The 18,248-nt window shown below is 34.6% G+C and overlaps 1 long non-coding RNA gene across 1 annotated transcript in view; it reads left to right on the top strand.

Annotated features, from left to right (window-relative positions):
* The window catches only part of LOC309615493, a 250,107-nt gene that overhangs the window by 208,862 nt on the left and 22,997 nt on the right, over positions 1–18,248 (top strand). The gene's annotated exons all lie outside the window — the stretch shown is intronic.

Here is an 18,248-nt window from a genome sequence, read left to right as displayed (position 1 = left end):
TCTGAAGAAAATGCAGTCCCACTGATATTTTGTGAAACCCTAAGCAGATGATCCACCTATACTTCACTGACACCTGACCCATAGAAATTGTGAGATAATAAATGGCTGTTGTTTTAAACTGGTAAGTTTGTGCTAATTTGTTATGTAGCAGTAGAAAACTAATGCAGTGACAATGTTTTTCTTTTATTTTTCTGAGCATTTCCATTTCATTTTTTTATAGTTCCATTATTCTGCTGAAATTTCCTATATGTTCTTCCATGTTTTAAACCTTTTCCACTGGAACTTTTAACACATTAAGTATTGATATTTTAAATTCCCTCTTTGATGTTTCCAATATCTATATCATGTCTAACTCAGCTTCTGTTGGGTTTTTTTGTTTCTTGACAACATGTTGTTTTCGTTGTTCTGTTTTTGTGACTCACAATTGCTGATGAATTACTGAACTTTTTATCTAGAAAAGGAGAACAGTAGAGATGAAGGTAAGTAATTTTTATGCTTGAAGATGAGAATGCTGCTTCTAGTGTTAGGTTGTTATTGTGTGTTTGGGGAGAAAGTTGTGATAAGCTCATCAAAAATTAAGCGGGTTTAGGTTTTACTTTTGGTATGACTACTTTTAGTGCACCACTGAATTCAAGCCCTCTAATGTTATCCTTCTGATTGGGTTAGATGATGAGATGCTAAAGAGTTTTCTTCAATGTTCATTTTCTACCTTCAGCTTTCTGCCTTCCTTTTATGCCTGAACCTCAAATAGGAACTGCGTCCATCTCTTTACCTTTTGATTAGAGGTATACATACTGCTGTTGCTTGTCACTCAGTTCTTATAAGCTTGGTGGTAGAATGGAGGAAAGTTTCTCTGTTGATCTGATCCAGCCTCTTTCTTAGGCAGGCCTGTGTTCCTGAGCTTGAAAGGGGGATTATTTCAGTAACCCTGCCTCTACCAACTTCTGCCTGTACGTCTTGTGGGCATTATGCAATAGAATGTTTTGTCTGTCCCTCAAAGTAGGAGACTTCTAATGGCATGAGCCCTGGCCTCCTAAAGTAGAGGGTTTTTTTGGTTTGATTTTTGTTTTTTTGTTTTTTTCCTTTTTCCAGACTCAATAGGTCTTCACCTGTGCCCTGGAGGGTGTCAGAGAATTTCCTTAATAGTTTTGTTGTTATTGCATTTTATGGCTTTCTCACAGTGGTGGCCACTCCCCTCCATCACAGGTGGGATGAAAAATTGTTACAGGTATTTGGAAAACAGTTTTCCAGATTCTTATAAATTTATCCAAAAACTTTACATGTGCCACAGTAATTCAAATCTTAGGTATTTACTCAAGGGAAATTAAAGCATTTGTTCAGACAAAAATCTGTGCTTGAATGTCTATAGCACTGTAATTCATAATCACCCCACACTTGGAACAACTCAAATGTCCTTCAACTGGAAAATGGAAAAACAAATATTTTATATCCGTACAATAGAATGTTACTTAGAAATAGAAAGGAAAAATTAGTGATGCACAAAACTATATGGATGAACCTTGATTACATTATGCTAAGTGAAAGAAGCCAAATTTAAAATGTAACATATTGTACAATTCATTTACATGACATTCTGGAAATGATAAAAACTATAGGGACTGAAAATAGATCATTGGTTGCAAGATGGGAGTTGGGGGAGGAGTTGACAATAAAAGGGTACAGGAAATTTTGGGGGCTGATAATATTCTATATCTTGATTTGTTGTTGGTTGCATGACTATGCATTTGTCAATATTCATAAACTCTATCAAAAAAAGTAAGTTTTACTGTGAGTAAATTATACCTCAATGAAACAGTTTTTTAAAAGTTTGCAAATATTTTACTCAAGTATTTAAAAATTAAAATAGCAAAAAAAATGAAAATGGGAAATAAGGTGGACAATAATATAAACTAATTAACTGAAAAAATACAGATGCAATCTAAAATTCACCTAGAACTTTGCAGTTTCTTTGGAAACGCAAATTAAGTAGACAAATGTCTAGCAAGATTAATTTTTAAAAGACAAAAAATATTAATAAAATCAAAATACAAGATTTATCTATAGCATTAGTAGAAATTTTAAAAATGAGATTATTATAAAAAATTGTATGTCAATTCCCTTGTAAGCTTTTATAGAATGAGTAATTCCCTAAAGGTCATGCCTTTGTGTAATCTCCTCATCCTGAGAGAATATGGCAAAAATGATGGAATAGCATTTTCATGATAAGATTATACTAAATGCAAAGTTAAAGAGATTCTGCAGATGTAAATACGTCATCAGTTGATTTTAAGTAAATAAAAAATGAGATTATCTTGTTTGAGTCTGACCTAATCAGGTGAGCCCTTTAAACATGAGGTCAGAGACTTCTAGTAGAAACCCTGTTGCTGGCTTTGAAGATGCAAACTGCCATAAATTCTACAACCACAAAATCAGTTTTGCCAACAACCCGATGGAGCTTAGAAGCAAATCTTTCTCTTGTTGAGTCTCCTGATGAAAATGCTGCCTCACCTACCTTTGCAGAATTGGAGACCTTGAACAGAGAACGCAGCTAGACAGTGTCTGGTCTCTGACTTGCAGAAACTGGGAGATAATAAATGGTTTGTTGTTTTAAGCGACTTTGTGTTAGATAATTTGCTACACAGCATAGAAAACTGGTGTAGATTTTGGTAACAGGGCTATTTCTATTTCTCCCAAAATCCATTTCCTAGAAATCCAGTATATTTACAGTAACCAATTGAGACTAACTAGATGTATCCTGCTAAAAATCTGTTTTTTTTTCTTTTTTAGATAGGGATCTCATTATATTTCTACTAAATACCTTATTACCTCTCTTTTTTGCTCTGTTTTCCTATAGGATACTATCATGTTAAAACACTTCTCACCCTATAAACCCAATTTAGACATTATACCTTTAATATACAAGGAGGTCAGGTCAAAGTCAATCATTTACCAGGGGTTTCCTAAATATAACTTAGTGATCAATGCAATTATAACAGCGTAAAAAAACTCACATAAAAAGCAACACTAGACAGAGACAATTTTATAGGTGATTTCAAATACAATTTCAAAAGTTAGAGTTCCTGCTTATACATAGTGTTCTAAAAAACAGAATGAAAGTAAAGTACTCCAACTTATCTATGAAGCAAATTTTAACCATGATATTTAAAACAGTGATTATAAGAAAGAAAAACTATTAATCATTCTGAATTATGTCTAGATATCCAAAATTAAAGCAACCCCAAAGAAAAAATATATGCATTTTCTATTATGTAACTGATGAGTTATAGAATTGAGGAACCCCAAATCCAAAATTCCTGAGTATACTGTTTATATACATGTTGTTCAAAACTCATCTGGTAACCTGATATTGCATCCAAACACTGGAGAAAAGGAAGTTATTTTGGACGCTGAATCTGACAGATTCAGTACCCTCCATTGAGGAATATTTTATCTCTGCCTAGTTCTTGCCTGTATCCTTTGAATCACTAGTAAATTTAGTGTTGGTAAGATCTATGTGTTAGTTTTCTATTGGTGCCATAAAAAAATTATCACAGATTTAGCAGATTGAACAACACAAATTTTATTATTTTACAGTTCTATAGGTCACAAGTCAGACATGGGTCTCATTGGGCTGAAATCAAGCTGTTGGCAGGCTGTGTTCCTTTCTGAAGGCTCTAGAGGGGGACCAATTCCTTTGTTCATTCAGGTTGTTGGTAGAATCTGATTCCTTGCAAATACAGAATTGAGGTCCCATTTCCTTTACATCTTTCAGCTGTTCTAGAGACATCCCACATGGCCTGGCTAGTGGCTCGTTTCTACACTTTCAACGCCAGCAATGGTGGGTGGGGTGCTTCTCACACTTTGAATCTTTCCTACCTGTTTTTCTATTGTCACATCTATCTGACTTATCTTTCTGCCTTCTTGTTCCATTTCAGGGCCCATGTAATTACTTTGGTACCATCAGTTAATCCAGAATAACCTCCCTATTATAAAATCTGTAACCTAATTTTACTTGCAATGTTCTTTTTCCATGTAACATAACATGTTCACAGATTCCAAGGATTAGGGCATGGATATCTTTAGAGGCCTTTATTCTGCCTATCACAATCTATAATCCAGTGGAGGCTGCCTTGATAATTAATTCCACCATGTAAACAAAGCAGGACGATCTTACATGACAATGTTTTGCCATGGCCTTCAAGATCCTACATGATCTGACTTTCTGCTTCTTCCTTGACTTCATCTCAGGCATTTTTTCCTCACACCCTGTTCCTCCAAAACAGCAAATGTGTTTGTAATTCAGTCTTTATACTCTTGCTCTTCCCTCTATCTCAAACATTTTCTCCATTTTTGCACAAATAATGTCCCCATCTCTGCATAATTCAGCTCTTAATGTAAATGGGTTTTAAACCCATGATATCTAAATTAACCACTTTCCTCATTCAATCTCTATCATATTACCCCAACTTATTGTCTTCACAACATTTATTACTTTCTTAAATTAACTAGTAAAGTGAGGATTAATCTAGAAAATATCATTATTTCAAGAAAGAAATAACACGAACAACTACAATGCATACAATTCTTGTTTGAATTGAACAAACAAGAAAGCTATTTGGTATTCTTCTTACAGGAGATGGAATAGAAGAGGGCTTCATGGAAAAATCAATCTCTGTGAGAAAACAAAATCCAATATAAAATACGTTATACAAGTGATCTATTGCAATAAATGCATAATAAAATAGCAATGCTATTTTCTAATAGAGTTATGTTAGAAGAGATAGGCAACTAACCAGATGTCTGCTTTTAAAGATGTAGTTGGGACAGCAGGTCCATGTATCTCTCATATAGTGTTACCATGTATGCAGAGAAGTGGAAACTTCCCACTGACACGCCTTTTATTTTTAACTGTTTGATATTATCGTTTAAATGTAAATTCTAACTTTATAGAATAAACTTTCCAAGTGGAAAAAAAAATTACTTCCAAATTTGCCTCTTATGTACAAAAGAAGCAGGTATATTGTGAGTAAAATGTTCTATTTGCCTCTGGCTAGCTGTAAATTCTCCAGTCTGGCTCCCAGGAGTTCTTTGCTCCTCACACTAGGCCATACTGAACACTGAATAATTTGTTAAAATTTTCTATATATAGATATTGAGAAATATGTCATCCTAATTACATAAAGGAGAAAAATAAGTGCTAGCCAAACAACATATTATCAATTTTATGAAATGGTAGGGTTATAGACTATTTAATATGCTAGAAAATAAGATGCTGTTTTAATAAACATTCATAAGTGCATTGTTCATATTATCTCTTCATTTATTATTTAAAATGTCCAATATTTTACAATGAATAAGAAAATTGTTACTTTGTAATTTAAATTTCAATTCAGATTTCCATAAAATGATTCAGACTGTTCGATGCATATTTTGAATTAATCAAGCTGTATCTTTTAACCTTTCTTAAAGACAATAGGAATGTACTTGTTGAAAGATTAACCATTACCTACTATAATTTAAATTTTTAAAACTAATGCTCTAATGGCATTGTTGAATCCATACTCATATATTTATTCACCAAAAGAGTTGGCCATTTGTCATAGTTTGATTAAATGGAATTACATCATGATTTATTCTGGTTACTACATTCTGATACATTACATAGGGTTTTACATTTTTCATTTAATTTTAAGGAATGATCTGAAAAATAATATTGGAAATATATTATAATATTGAAATAAATTAAATGTTGCTTTAAAATAACATTTTAACATAAAAAGGTCTGGTATTTGAATATCTGAGATTTACTTAAAGTAGAATCAAGTAAAATGTACAAATACTCAAGAATAGGAAGGACAAATATATGGGACAGATAACAACTGACAACTAATTGGAAAAAATGTTCTTATCTATCCATTAGATGTTCTCAGAGTTTATAGAGCTGAAAAATTTCAAGCATTTAAAAGAATTGATGGCCAAATTTTTAGGATATAGTCACTAATGTTCCAAAACATTCTCAATTGACATAATTCGATATCTTAAAATACAATACAACAACCAGTAATAAAATCATTGCCACCATCACAAACTATTTTTGGTAGTCTGGGGTGTTCAGTTTGTGTCTCTGGTCTTTTATGCACCTTCCTATTTCCTTGCCCTCTACACTGAGAAGCACAGAAACTCCTGGCAACATTCTCAATGTATTTGCCTTAGATAACTGTCTTGTTTAATTGGCTGATCACTGTGCCCTGTTCGTATTACTATCTTTCAGGCCTTGCCTCTCTATCTGTGTATTTAATTTTTTTTCCAATTTTAATTAAAAATGGCATACATAGGTATGTATGCATAATATATTCCAGACAAACAAAAATTGTTTTGGATTGCCATTTCTTTTTAAGTGTCTAACGGAGTTCTAAGACCAAGCTTGAGAACAGATTGCTGCATGTCTTGCTTGTAAGTAGAACAAAATTTATAAGTTGTGTTTTATTCTTTACATCAGTTTAGGTGTCAGGAATGATGTATGTAGTAATTTGTAGAGTAGCAGACCAAACATTGATGAGCTGACAGGTGTTAGATATGTGCTATCTTTTTAAAGATGCTATATTGCATCTGATTAAGCTCACACTTCTGCTTTAGCGAGGTATCTGTCTGTACATACAGGAATGAAAAAAAAAAAAAAAAAAGGATGTAATGAGAATCTTAAATCTGTGCACCGTGAGGGTATCATTAGAAAGATAGAGTAAGATTGGTTTTAAAAAATAATTCATAAAAATCTGAGCCTATAATCAGCAGTGCTGTAGTTGCAAAATTTAATGCTGGGATATGTGAATCAAAACATATATATTATTTTTCATGCTTCCATGAAATTGGTATATTATTTACTGCAAAAATTCTCTATAAATAAAGTAGGATGTGGAAGGTACTCAAACAATTTCAATGTATAATGGAACAATGCCCTTCCCTGATGCCTTCAGCTGGTGCCCTTTTAGCACTAAACCCCAGCTCCCTTCCAAGTAATGGCATGAGGGTCAAACTACTTGTTACAGTAAATGAAACGCTTTCCTCCCCATGGCCCACTTTTCAGGAACTTCTCTCTCATATCTATGCACTGATTGTTGTGCAAAAAACATCTTCACAGCTTGTATTTCAGATTGGAATTGTAATCTGCTAATATCTCCCAGACTGATACATGCAATCTTACTGTTATTTAGTATGACGTGTATGTTCATTTACCAGGTGGTCAGACAGAACACAAATAATGTTGGGATTATTAATTTAATATGAATAATGAATACATTTTTTTAAATGGATGTAAACACAAACTTTTTGAGTCTCACCTCATTCACTTAGGTATAGATTCATTGGTAACTGATTATAATCAATATATTTCTTTTCGAAGTTATTGGTATTTATTACATTTTAAATATTTTCTTTTGATATGGATTTATTTATTTTTATGGATCTATAGGTTTTCATGAAGTTTTACCTTAAAATTGATGGTAAGCATGTGAATAAAATATATCTTATTTGGTATCTTAATCACTATAGTGATTAGTGATTAGTAAGATTTTTAGAAAAACAATGGCCTACCTTCAACTTCGGATATATCTCTCAAGGCCTCACTAGCCATATTGTCATAATTTAAGTCCCAGAGTCAAGTTTTAACCCAGGTCCCAGACTCAACTTTTAACTCAGTCTCAACTTTTAACCCAGCAAATTTCAATAAAATTTGCTCAGAAAGCCCTAACTGGACAGAAACATAAATTTTTTGCCACAGTTCAACATCTATGATCATTGTTCCCCTTTATTGAATATAATTCCTAAATAATATTATTAATTAATGTATATTATCTCATTATGTTGTATATGACATTTACCTATACCATTTAATTGGACATTTAATTTGCTTTTAATTTGTTGCAATTTTAATAAAATAGAAGAATTGCAAATGATATCTATTTTAGGTGTTTTCCCCAAAATAAATTTAAAGCAGTAGAACTATTGGGTTTAGATTATTTCTTCAGATTAAATTCATATAAGTGAAATTGTTTTGTCAAAGAAACCTTAAATTATAAAAGCATCCCCCAAAATAGTGATGGCAATTTATACCTTTGAAAGGACAACATATGAACCTTAGAATACCAAGACTGATTTACTGCATATTGCAATTATTACTTTGTATTTTTTCAATTTTATTTAATTTTATAGTTTATTGAGCACTTTGATCTGTAGACATTTTGAATTATATATTATTTATGCCATTTCTCATCATATATATCCTTCTCATTTGTATTTTAAAGTGTAATGAGAGAACAATCTAGATTAAAAATGACATGTAATTTTTATAGTTGTCTTATTTTTTAAATAATATATGATTATTTATTACCTTTGATAATATCAAAAATAATAAAAATACAAAATGGGAACTTAACAATAAAACTTTGTCTTTATACATAAATCCTGCTTGACTACTTCAGTGACAATGAACCAAAATGGCTTTCTTGTCATTGTTTTAAATGCAGTAAAAATCCAAACCACATTGTATATAGTAATTTCCATGCATTAATAATTTGCATTGTATTGTATGGAGTAATTTGAATGCAGTAATAACCCACAAAAGAATTTAAATGTAGTTATTGAAATGCAGTACAATAAAATTAAATTAAAAAGAAGTGACCTTCTTTTTAATAAAATTAAAAATAAGAAATATGACTGATTTCCAGATAAGAGAAAAGATGGAGAGACATAAAAGATATGAAAGGAGCTTGAAATAGTGGCCCAGGCTCTTGTGGCCCCAGGGGCTCTATCTATATTTCTAGAAGGGGCTTCAACTCTTACATGAGAGAAAAGGAAATGAGGAGACGCCACAGATGTGGAAGGAGAGTCAGGTAAACCCTCAAGACTCTTATCTGGGGCCCGTACATGGGAAGAAAAGCAGCATTTCGTACAGTCTGGTGTGTGGGAGAGGCTGCTTGACTCAGAGGAGGAACATTCTAGCCCTTTAATAAGGTCAACAAGCCAGTAGTTAAATTCAGAAAACATAGACAAAATCATACCAGGAAACTGAAAATTCACAAATAGAAATTTGTGCCTTTAGAAGGAGACTGTCTTTCCAGGCCAAGCAATGGGAGGTATTTTTACCAGGTGAGGCAATATTAAAATGAGGTTTTAGTTATCACAGCCTCATTAGTGTGCAGTGAATCAGACAAAACTCCAGGTGTGCGAGAAAGGAGGAAGCAAAGGATAACTCTACCTTTACTCTAGCAAGATATGGGGCTAATATTTGTTATCTATTATTTTAAAAGGCCATATTTTTACTAGAAGTAAATGTTCAGGAAATATTCGATGACATAGATATAACAATAAAATTTAAATAAATGAATAGGAGTCTTTTTATAGATGAGATGATGAGAATGAGAAGGCAGGCAGAGAGAGACGAAGAACAAGAAGGGAAGAAAAATTTAGTCATAAAGAAAATGAATTAGGGCAAAATGAAGATTGGACTTCAGTGAATTACTCAATATGTGTATCTCAAGAGGATACATTTTAAGTGATTAAAATGAATTCACATAAATGGATTTATGCACTTAAACACATTATTTTTGTTAAAGAAAAGATGGGCATTTTTTGATTGGGTTGTTTGTTTTTTTGATATTGAGCTGCATGAGCTGTTTTTATATGTTGGAGATTAATGCCTTGTCACTTGCTTCATTTGCAAATATTTTCTCCCATTCTGAGGGTTTTCTTTTTATCTTGTTTATGGTTTCCTTTGGTGTGCAAAAGCTTTTAAGTTTAATTAGGTCCCATTTGTTTATTTTTGTTTTTATTTTCATTACTCTAGGAGGTGGGTCAAAAAAGATCTTGCTGCAATTATATGTCAAAAAGTTCTGCCTATGTTTTCCTCTAAGAGTTTTACAGTGTCTGGCCTTACATTTAGGTCTTTAATCCATTTTGAGTTTATTTTTATGTATGGTGTTAGGGAGTGTTCTAATTTCATTCTTTTACATGCAGCATGGGCAAAAGACCTAAATAGACACTTCTCCAAAGAAGACATACAGATGGCCAACAAACACATGAAAAGATGCTCAACATCACTAATTATTAGAGAAATGCAAATCAAAACTACAATGAGGTATCACCTCACACAGGTCAGAATGACCATTGTCAAAAAATCTACATACAATAAATGCTGGAGAGGGTGTGAAGAAAAGGGAACCCTCTTACACTGTTGGTGGGAATGTAAATTGATACGGCCACTCTGGAGAACAGTATGGAGGTTCCTTAAAAAAACTAAGAATAGAACTACCATATGACCCAGCAATCCCACTCCTGGGCATATACCTGGAGAAAACCATAATTCGAAAAGATACATGTTTAAATGTTTCAGACATTAAAAAAAAAAAAAAAAAAAAAAAAAAAAAAAAAAAAGAAAAGATACATGCACCCCAATGCTCATTGCAGCACTATTTACAATAGCCAAGACATGGAAGCAACCTAAATGTCCATCAACAGAGGAATGGATAAAGGAGATGTGGTACATATATGCAATAGAATATTACTCAGCCATAAAAAGGAACAAAATTGTGCCATTGGCAGAGACGTGGATAGACCTAGAGACTGTCATACAGAGTGAAGTAAGTCAGAAAGAGAAAAACAAATATCGTATATTATCACTTATATATGGAATCTAGAAATACGATACAGATGAACTTATTTGAAAAGCAGAATAGAGACACAGACATAGAGAAAAAATGTATGGACACCAAGGGGGAAGAGTGGGTGGGATGAATTGAGAGATTGGGTTTGACTTATATATACTACTATCTATAAATAATTAACTAATGAGAACCTACTGTATAGCACAAGGAACTCTACTCAGTGCTCTGTGTTAACTTAAATGGGAAGGAAATCCAAAAAAGAGGGGATATATGTATACATATAGCTAATTCACTTTACTGTACAGCAGAAACTAACACAACATTTTAAAGCAAGTATACTCCAATAAAAATTAATTAAAAAAAAAAGATGGGCAAAAGTGGCAATGAAGTTTGGATATTGGAATATAGAGAAAAACAACATTTTTTAAACTTAAAGAGACTTATTTCTTAAATCTATTCCTAAAAAATGTGTTACCTGTAAATCCTTAACTGTAACTGAAATCTGCAGTGTATCATGCCATTCATTCTATTCTCTTTATATACGTATGTGTGTATATAAAGAGAGGGAGAGAGAGTGGAATGGGGGGGAGGAAGAGTGGACTTATAACCAGTCTGATCATGGCTCAAAGTATCTTTTTCAACAATACTCATTTTCCTCACTCACAGGGTGAGGATTTTACTCATATTGAGTTGTTCCGTCTCAGACGCCAGCACAACTGCATGGGGTGTTGGAAGGTCTCGCCTCTCATGAATAGGGAGTTATGTTATACTGCTTCCCACTGTGCCTCACTGTGTCCTCAGTACTTTTCTTCAAGCTCCTTGCTTGCATCAGCCTCACTTTCATCTTTCTGAGGTTTTGTACTGTTACCCATTCTTTCTCCACACCCAAGCCAGATCAACTATTACAAGGGCATCTTTGATGCCAGTGGATTGAGTATGCTAGAAAGCAATCTAGAAGTAATCCTTACCATTGATTCATTCATTTAAAAAATTAGCATATTTTCTTCATAAGAACTTCAGGATTTTGATATATGTCCTCAAGGGAATATAATGAAAGCGAGATAAACTTGGTCTGACATTTTACCCCTATTTTGAATCCTATCAGTTTTACTCCATATTTTTGTTTTGTACTTGGCCTCTTCCTAAAATATTTTTTTTTCAGACCGTTGTGTTTATTTTATTTTTTCTTTGAATTTTATTTTATTTATTTTTTTATACAGCAGGTTCTTATTAGTCATCTATTTTATACACATCAGTGAATACATGTCAATCCCAATCGCCCAATTCATCACACCACCACCACCACCCGCCGTCGCTTTCCCCCCTTGGTGTCCATACGTTTGTTCTCTACATCTGTGTCTCAGTTTCGGTCCTGCAAACCGGTTCATCTGTGCCATTTTTCCCAGTTCCACATATATGTGTTAATATACGATACTTGTTTTTCTCTTTCTGACTTACTTCACTCTGTATGACAGTCTCTAGATCCATCCACGTCTCTAGAAATGACCCAATTTCATTCCTTTTTATGGCTGAGTAAAATTCCATTGTATATATGTACCACATCTTCTTTACCCATTCGTCTGTCGATGGGCATTTAGGTTGCTTCCATGACCTGGCTATTGTAAATAGTGCTGCAATGAACATTGGGGTGCACGTGTCTTTTTGAATGATGGTTTTCTCTGGGTATATGCCCAGTAGTGGGATTGCTGGGTCATATGGTAGTTCTATTTTTAGTTTTTTAAGGAACCTCCATACTGTTCTCCATAGTGGCTGTATCAATTTACATTCCCACTAACAGTGCAAGAGGGTTCCCATTTCTCCACACCCTCTCCAGCATTTGTTGTTTGTAGATTTTCTGATGATGCCCATTCTAACTGGTGTGAGGTGATACCTCATTGTAGTTTTGATTTGCATTTCTCTAATAATTAGTGATGTTGAGCAGTTTTCATGTGCTTCTTGGCCAGCTGTATGTCTTCTTTGGAGAAATGTCTATCTGCCCATTTTTGGATTGGGTTGTTTGTTTTTTTAATATTGAGCTGCATGAGCTGTTTATATAGTTTGGAGATTAATCCTTTGTCCAATGATTCGTTTGCAAATATTTTCTCCCATTCTGGGGATTGTCTTTTTGTCTTATGATTTCCTTTGCTGTGCAAAAGCTTTTAAGTTTCATTAGGTCCCATTTGTATATTCTTGTTTTTATTTCCATTACTCTAGGAGGTGGGTCTAAAGAGATCTTGCTGTGATTTATGGCAAAGAGTGTTCTTCCTATGGTCTTATATTTAATACTTTAATCCATCTTTAGCTTATTTCTGTGTATGGTGTTAGGGAGTGTTCTAATTTCATTCTTTTACATGTAGCTGTCTAGTTTTCCCAGCACCACTTATTGAAGAGACTGTCTTTTCTCCATTGTATATCCTTGCCTCCTTTGTCATATATTAGTTGACCATAGGTGCGTGGGTTTATCTCTGTGCTTTCTATCTTTTTCCAGTGATCTATATTTCTGTGTTTGTACCAGTACCATATTGTCTTGATTACTGTATCTTTGTAGAAGAGTCTGAAGTCAGGGAGTCCGATTCCTCCAGCTCCGCTTTTTTCCCGCAAGACTACTTTGGCTTTTTGTGGTCTTTTGTGTCTCCATACAAATTTTAAGATTTTTTTTGCTTTAGTTCTGTAAAAAATGCCATTGGTAATTTGATAGGGATTGCATTGAATCTGTAGATTGCTTTGGGTAGTATAGTCATTTTCAATATTGATTCTTCCAATCCAAGAACATGGTATATCTCTCCATCTGTTGGTATCATCTATAATTTCTTTCATCAGTGTCTTACAGTTTTCTGAGTACAGGTGTTTACCTCCTTAGGTAGGTTTGTTCCTAGGTATTTTATTCTTCTTGTTGCAATGGTAAATGGGAGTGTTTCCATAATTTCTCTTTCAGATTTTTCATGATTAGTATATAGGAATGAAAGATATTTCTGTGCATTAATTTTGTGTCCTGCAAGTTTACCAAATTCATTGATTAGCTCTAGTAGTTTTCTGGTGGCATCTTTAAGATTATCTATCTATAGTATCATGTCATCTGCAAACAGTGACAGTTTTACTTCTTCTTTTCCAGTTTGTATTACTTTTATTTCTTTTTCTTCTCTGATTGCCATGGCTAGGACTTCCAAAACTATGTTGAATAATAGTGGTGAGAGTGGACATCCTTGTCTTGTTCCTGATCTTAGAGGAAATGCTTTCAGTTTTTCACCATTGAGAATGATGTTTGCTGTGGGTTTGTTGTATATGACCTTTATTATGTTGAGGTAACCTCCCTCTTTGCCCACTTTCTGGAGAGTTTTTATCATAAATGGGTGTTGAATTTTGTCAAAAGCTTTTTCTGCATCTATTGAGATGATCATATGGTTTTTACTCTTTAGTTTGTTAATATGGTGTATCACATTAATTGATTTGCATATATTGAAGAATCCTTGCATCTCTGGGGTAAATAGTACATGATAATGGTGTATGATCCTTTTCATGTGTTGTTGGATTCTGTTTGCTAGTATTTTGGTGAGGATTTTTGCATCTATATTCATCAGTGATATTGGTCTGTAATTTTCTTTTTTTGTAGTATCTTTCTCTGGTTTTGGTATCAGGGTGATGGTGGCCTCATAGAATGAGTTTGGGAGTGTTCCTTCCTCTGCAACTTTTTGGAAGAGTTTGAGAAGGATGGGTGTTAGCTCTTCTCTAAATGTTTGATAGAATTCACCTGTGAAGCCATCTGGTCCTGGACTTTTGTTTGTTGGAAGATTTTTAATCACAGTTTCAATTTCATTACGTGTGATTGGTCTGTTCATATTTTCTATTTCTTCCTGGTTCAGTCTTGGATGGTTATACCTTTCTAAGAATTTGTCCATTTCTTCCAGGTTGTCCATTTTATTTGCATAGAGTTGCTTGTAGTAGTCTCTCAGGATGCTTTGATTTTCTGCAGTGTCTGTTGTAACTTCTCCTTTTTCATTTTTAATTTTATTGATTTGAGTTCTCTCCCTCTTTTTCTTGATGAGTCTGGCTAATGGTTTATCAGCTTTTTTCCACTTCTCAATGAACCATCTTTTAGTTTTATTGATCTTTGCTATTGTTTTCTTTGTTTCTATTTCATTTATTTCTGCTCTGATCTGTATGATTTCTCTCCTTCTGCTAACTTTGGGTTTTGTTTGTTCTTCTTTCCCTATCTCCTTTAGGTGTAAGGTTAGATTATTTGAGATTTTTCTTGTTTCTTGAGGTAGGCTTGTATAGCTATAAACTTCCCTCTTAGAACTGCTTTTGCTGCATCCCATAGGTTAGGATCATCACGTTTTCATTGTCATTTGTCTCTAGGTATTTTTTGATTTCCTCTTTGATTTCTTCAGTGATCTCTTGTTTATTTAGTAACGTATTGTTTAATCTCCATGTGTTGTGTATTTTACGTTTTTCTCCCTGTAATTGATTTCTAATCTCATTGTGTTGTGGTCAGAAAAGATGCTTGATATGATTTCAATTTTCTTAAATTTACTGAGGCTTGATATGTGACCCAGGTTGTGATCTATCCTGGAGAATGTTCCATGCACACTTGAGAAGAAAGTGTAATCTGCTATTTTTGGATGGAATGTCCTATAAATATCAATTAAATCTATCTGGTCTATTGTGTAATTTAAAGCTCGTGTTTCTTTATTAATTTTCTGTTTGGATGATCTGTCCATGGGTGTAAGTGAGGTGTTAAAGTCCTCCACTATTATTGTGTTACTGTTGATTTCCTCTTTTATAGCTGTTAGCAGTTGCCTTATGTATTGAGATACTCCTATGTTGGGTGCATATATATTTATAATTGTTATATTTTCTTCTTGGACTGATCCCTTTATCATTATATAGTGTCCTTCCTTGTCTCTTGTAACATTCTTTATTTTAAAGTCTATTTTATCTGATATGAGTATTGCTACTCCAGCTTTCTTTTGATTTCCATTTGCATGGAATATCTTTTTCCATCTCCTCACTTTCAGTCTGTATGTGTCCTTAGGTCTAAGGTGGGTCTCTTGTAGAAAACATATATATGGGTGTTGTTTTTGTGTCTTTTCAGCAAACCTGTGTCTTTTGGTTGCAGCATTTAATCCATTCACGTTTAAGGTAATTATCGATATGTATGTTCCTATGACCATTTTCTTATTTGTTTTGAGTTTGTTTTTGTAGGTCCTTTTCTTCTCTTGTGTTTCCCACTTAGAGAAGTTTCTTTAGCATTTGTTGTAGAGCTGGTTTGGTGGTGCTGAATTCTCTTAGCTTTTGTTTGTCTGTAAAGCTTTTGATTTCTCCATCAAATCTAAATGATTTCCTTGCCGGGTAGAGTAATCTTGGTTGTAAGTTCTTCCCTTCCATCACTTTAAGTATATCATGCCACTCCCTTCTGGCTTGTAGAATTTCTGCTGAGAAATCAGCTGCTAACCTTATGGGAGTTCCCTTGTATGTTATTTGTCGTTTTTCCCTTGCTGCTTTCAATAATTTTTCTTTGTCTTTAATTTTTGCCAATTTGATTACTATGTGTCTCGGCATATTTCTCCTTGGGTTTTTCCTGTATGGGACTCTGCAGTTCCTGGACTTGGGTGGCTATTTCCTTTCCCATGATAGGGAAGTTTTCAACTATAATCTCTTCAAATATTTTCTCGGGTCCTTTCTCTCTCTCTTTTCTTTCTGGGACCCCTAAAATGCGAATGTTGTTGTGTTTAATGTTGTCCCAGAGGTCTCTTAGGCTGTCCTCATCTCTTTTCATTCTTATTCTGTTCCGCAGCAGTGAATTCCACCATTCTGTCTTCCAGGTCACTTATCCATTCTTCTGCCTCAGTTATTCTGCTATTGATTCCTTCTAGTGTATTTTTCATTTCAGTTATTGTATTGTTCATCTGTTTGTTTGTTCTTTAATTCTTCTAGGTCTTTGTTAAACATTTTCTGCATCTTCTTGATCTTTGCCTCCATTCTTTTTCTGAGGTCCTGGATCATCTTCACTATCATTATTCTGAATTCTTTTTCTGGAAGGTTGCCTATCTCCACTTCATTTAGTTGTTTTTCCGGGGGTTTATCTTGTTCCTTCATCTGGTACATAGCCCTCTGCCTTTTCATCTTGTCTGTCTTTCTGTGAATGTGGTTTTTGTTCCACAGGCTGCAGGATTGTAGTTCTTCTTGCTTCTGCTGTCTGCCCTCTAGTGGATAAGGCTATCTATGAGGGTTGTGCCAGCCTCCCTTCCTGATGGCAGGGACTGGTGGTGGGTAGAGCTGGCTGTTGCTCTGGAGGGCAGAGCTCAGTAAAACTTTAATCAGCTTTTGCTGATGGGTGGGGCTGGGTTCCCTCCCTGTTGGTTGTTTGGCCTGAGGCGACCCAACACTGGAGCCTACCAGGCTCTTTGGTGGGGCTAATGGCAGACTCTAGGAAGGCTCACGCCAGGGAGTACTTCCCAGAACTTCTGCTGCCAGTGTCCTTGTCCTCTCAGTGAGACAGAGCCACCCCCCCCCGCCTCTGCAGGAGACCCTCCAACACTAGCAGGTAGGTCTGGTTCAGTCTCCTATGGGGTCACTGCTCCTTCCCCTGGGTCCAGATGCACACACTACTTTGTGTGTGCCCTCCAAGAGTGGAGTCTCTGTTTCCCCTAGTCCTGTCAAAGTCCTCTAATCAAATCCCGCTAGCCTTCAAAGTCTGATTTTCTAGGAATTCCTCCTCCCGTTACCAGACCCCCAGGTTCAGAAGCCTGACATGGGGCTCGGAACTTTCACTCCAGTGGGTGGACTTCTGTGGTATAAGTGTTCTCTAGTTTGTGAGTCACCCACCCAGCAGTTATGGGATTTGATTTTATTGTGATTGCGCCCTTCCTACCATCTCATTGTGGCTTCTCCTTTGTCTTTGGATGTGGGGTATCTTTTTTGGTGAGTTCCAGTGTCTTCCTGTCAATGATTCTTCAGCAGTTAGTTGTGATTCCAGTGTTCTTGCAAGAGGAAGTGAGAGCACGTCCTTCTACTCCTCCATCTTGAACCAATCCCCCCTAAAACATTTTTAAGAGGTTTTAATAGGATCAAAATAGGAAATAGTCTCCTTAGAGCAGTTGGATGCTAGATTTCTGCATTAACCTTGCTTCATCTTTGGTCCCACACTCTTGCTACTCTAGTTGGTCTTCATATTTAGCCGACCTGCCCATTATATGTGCAATATGTATGTGAATGAGGAAAATGAGTGTCTCTCTCAAGCAAATGATATTTCACTCACCTCTCTTCTCCTTTACAAGATAAAGTTATTCAGATTCTAAGCATTCTGTATTCATCCTCTAGTTGTATTAAATTATTAGCTGTGTGATCTTAAACTAGTGATTTAATTCCTTATTTTGTCAAATGTATCAAATTTATAATTTCTCAAATATTAATAAGCAATGATAGTAATAACACCTAATCAATAAGATGAAGATTAGAATTGTGATTTACTTTAATAATTTAACTTAAAATTCTGACACATGGTAAGTGCTCCAGAAACAGTACTTTTTATTGTTTTCACTGTATCCTTTTTCCTCTGCCTACGGTATCAGTATGTCCTCCTGTCTTTTA

Source organism: Balaenoptera borealis (genome assembly GCF_965194805.1).
Source record: "Balaenoptera borealis genome assembly, chromosome: 18".
NCBI lineage: Eukaryota > Metazoa > Chordata > Mammalia > Artiodactyla > Balaenopteridae > Balaenoptera > Balaenoptera borealis.
Note: the sequence above shows the minus strand (reverse complement) of the source record. Positions and strands in the feature narration are given on the sequence as shown.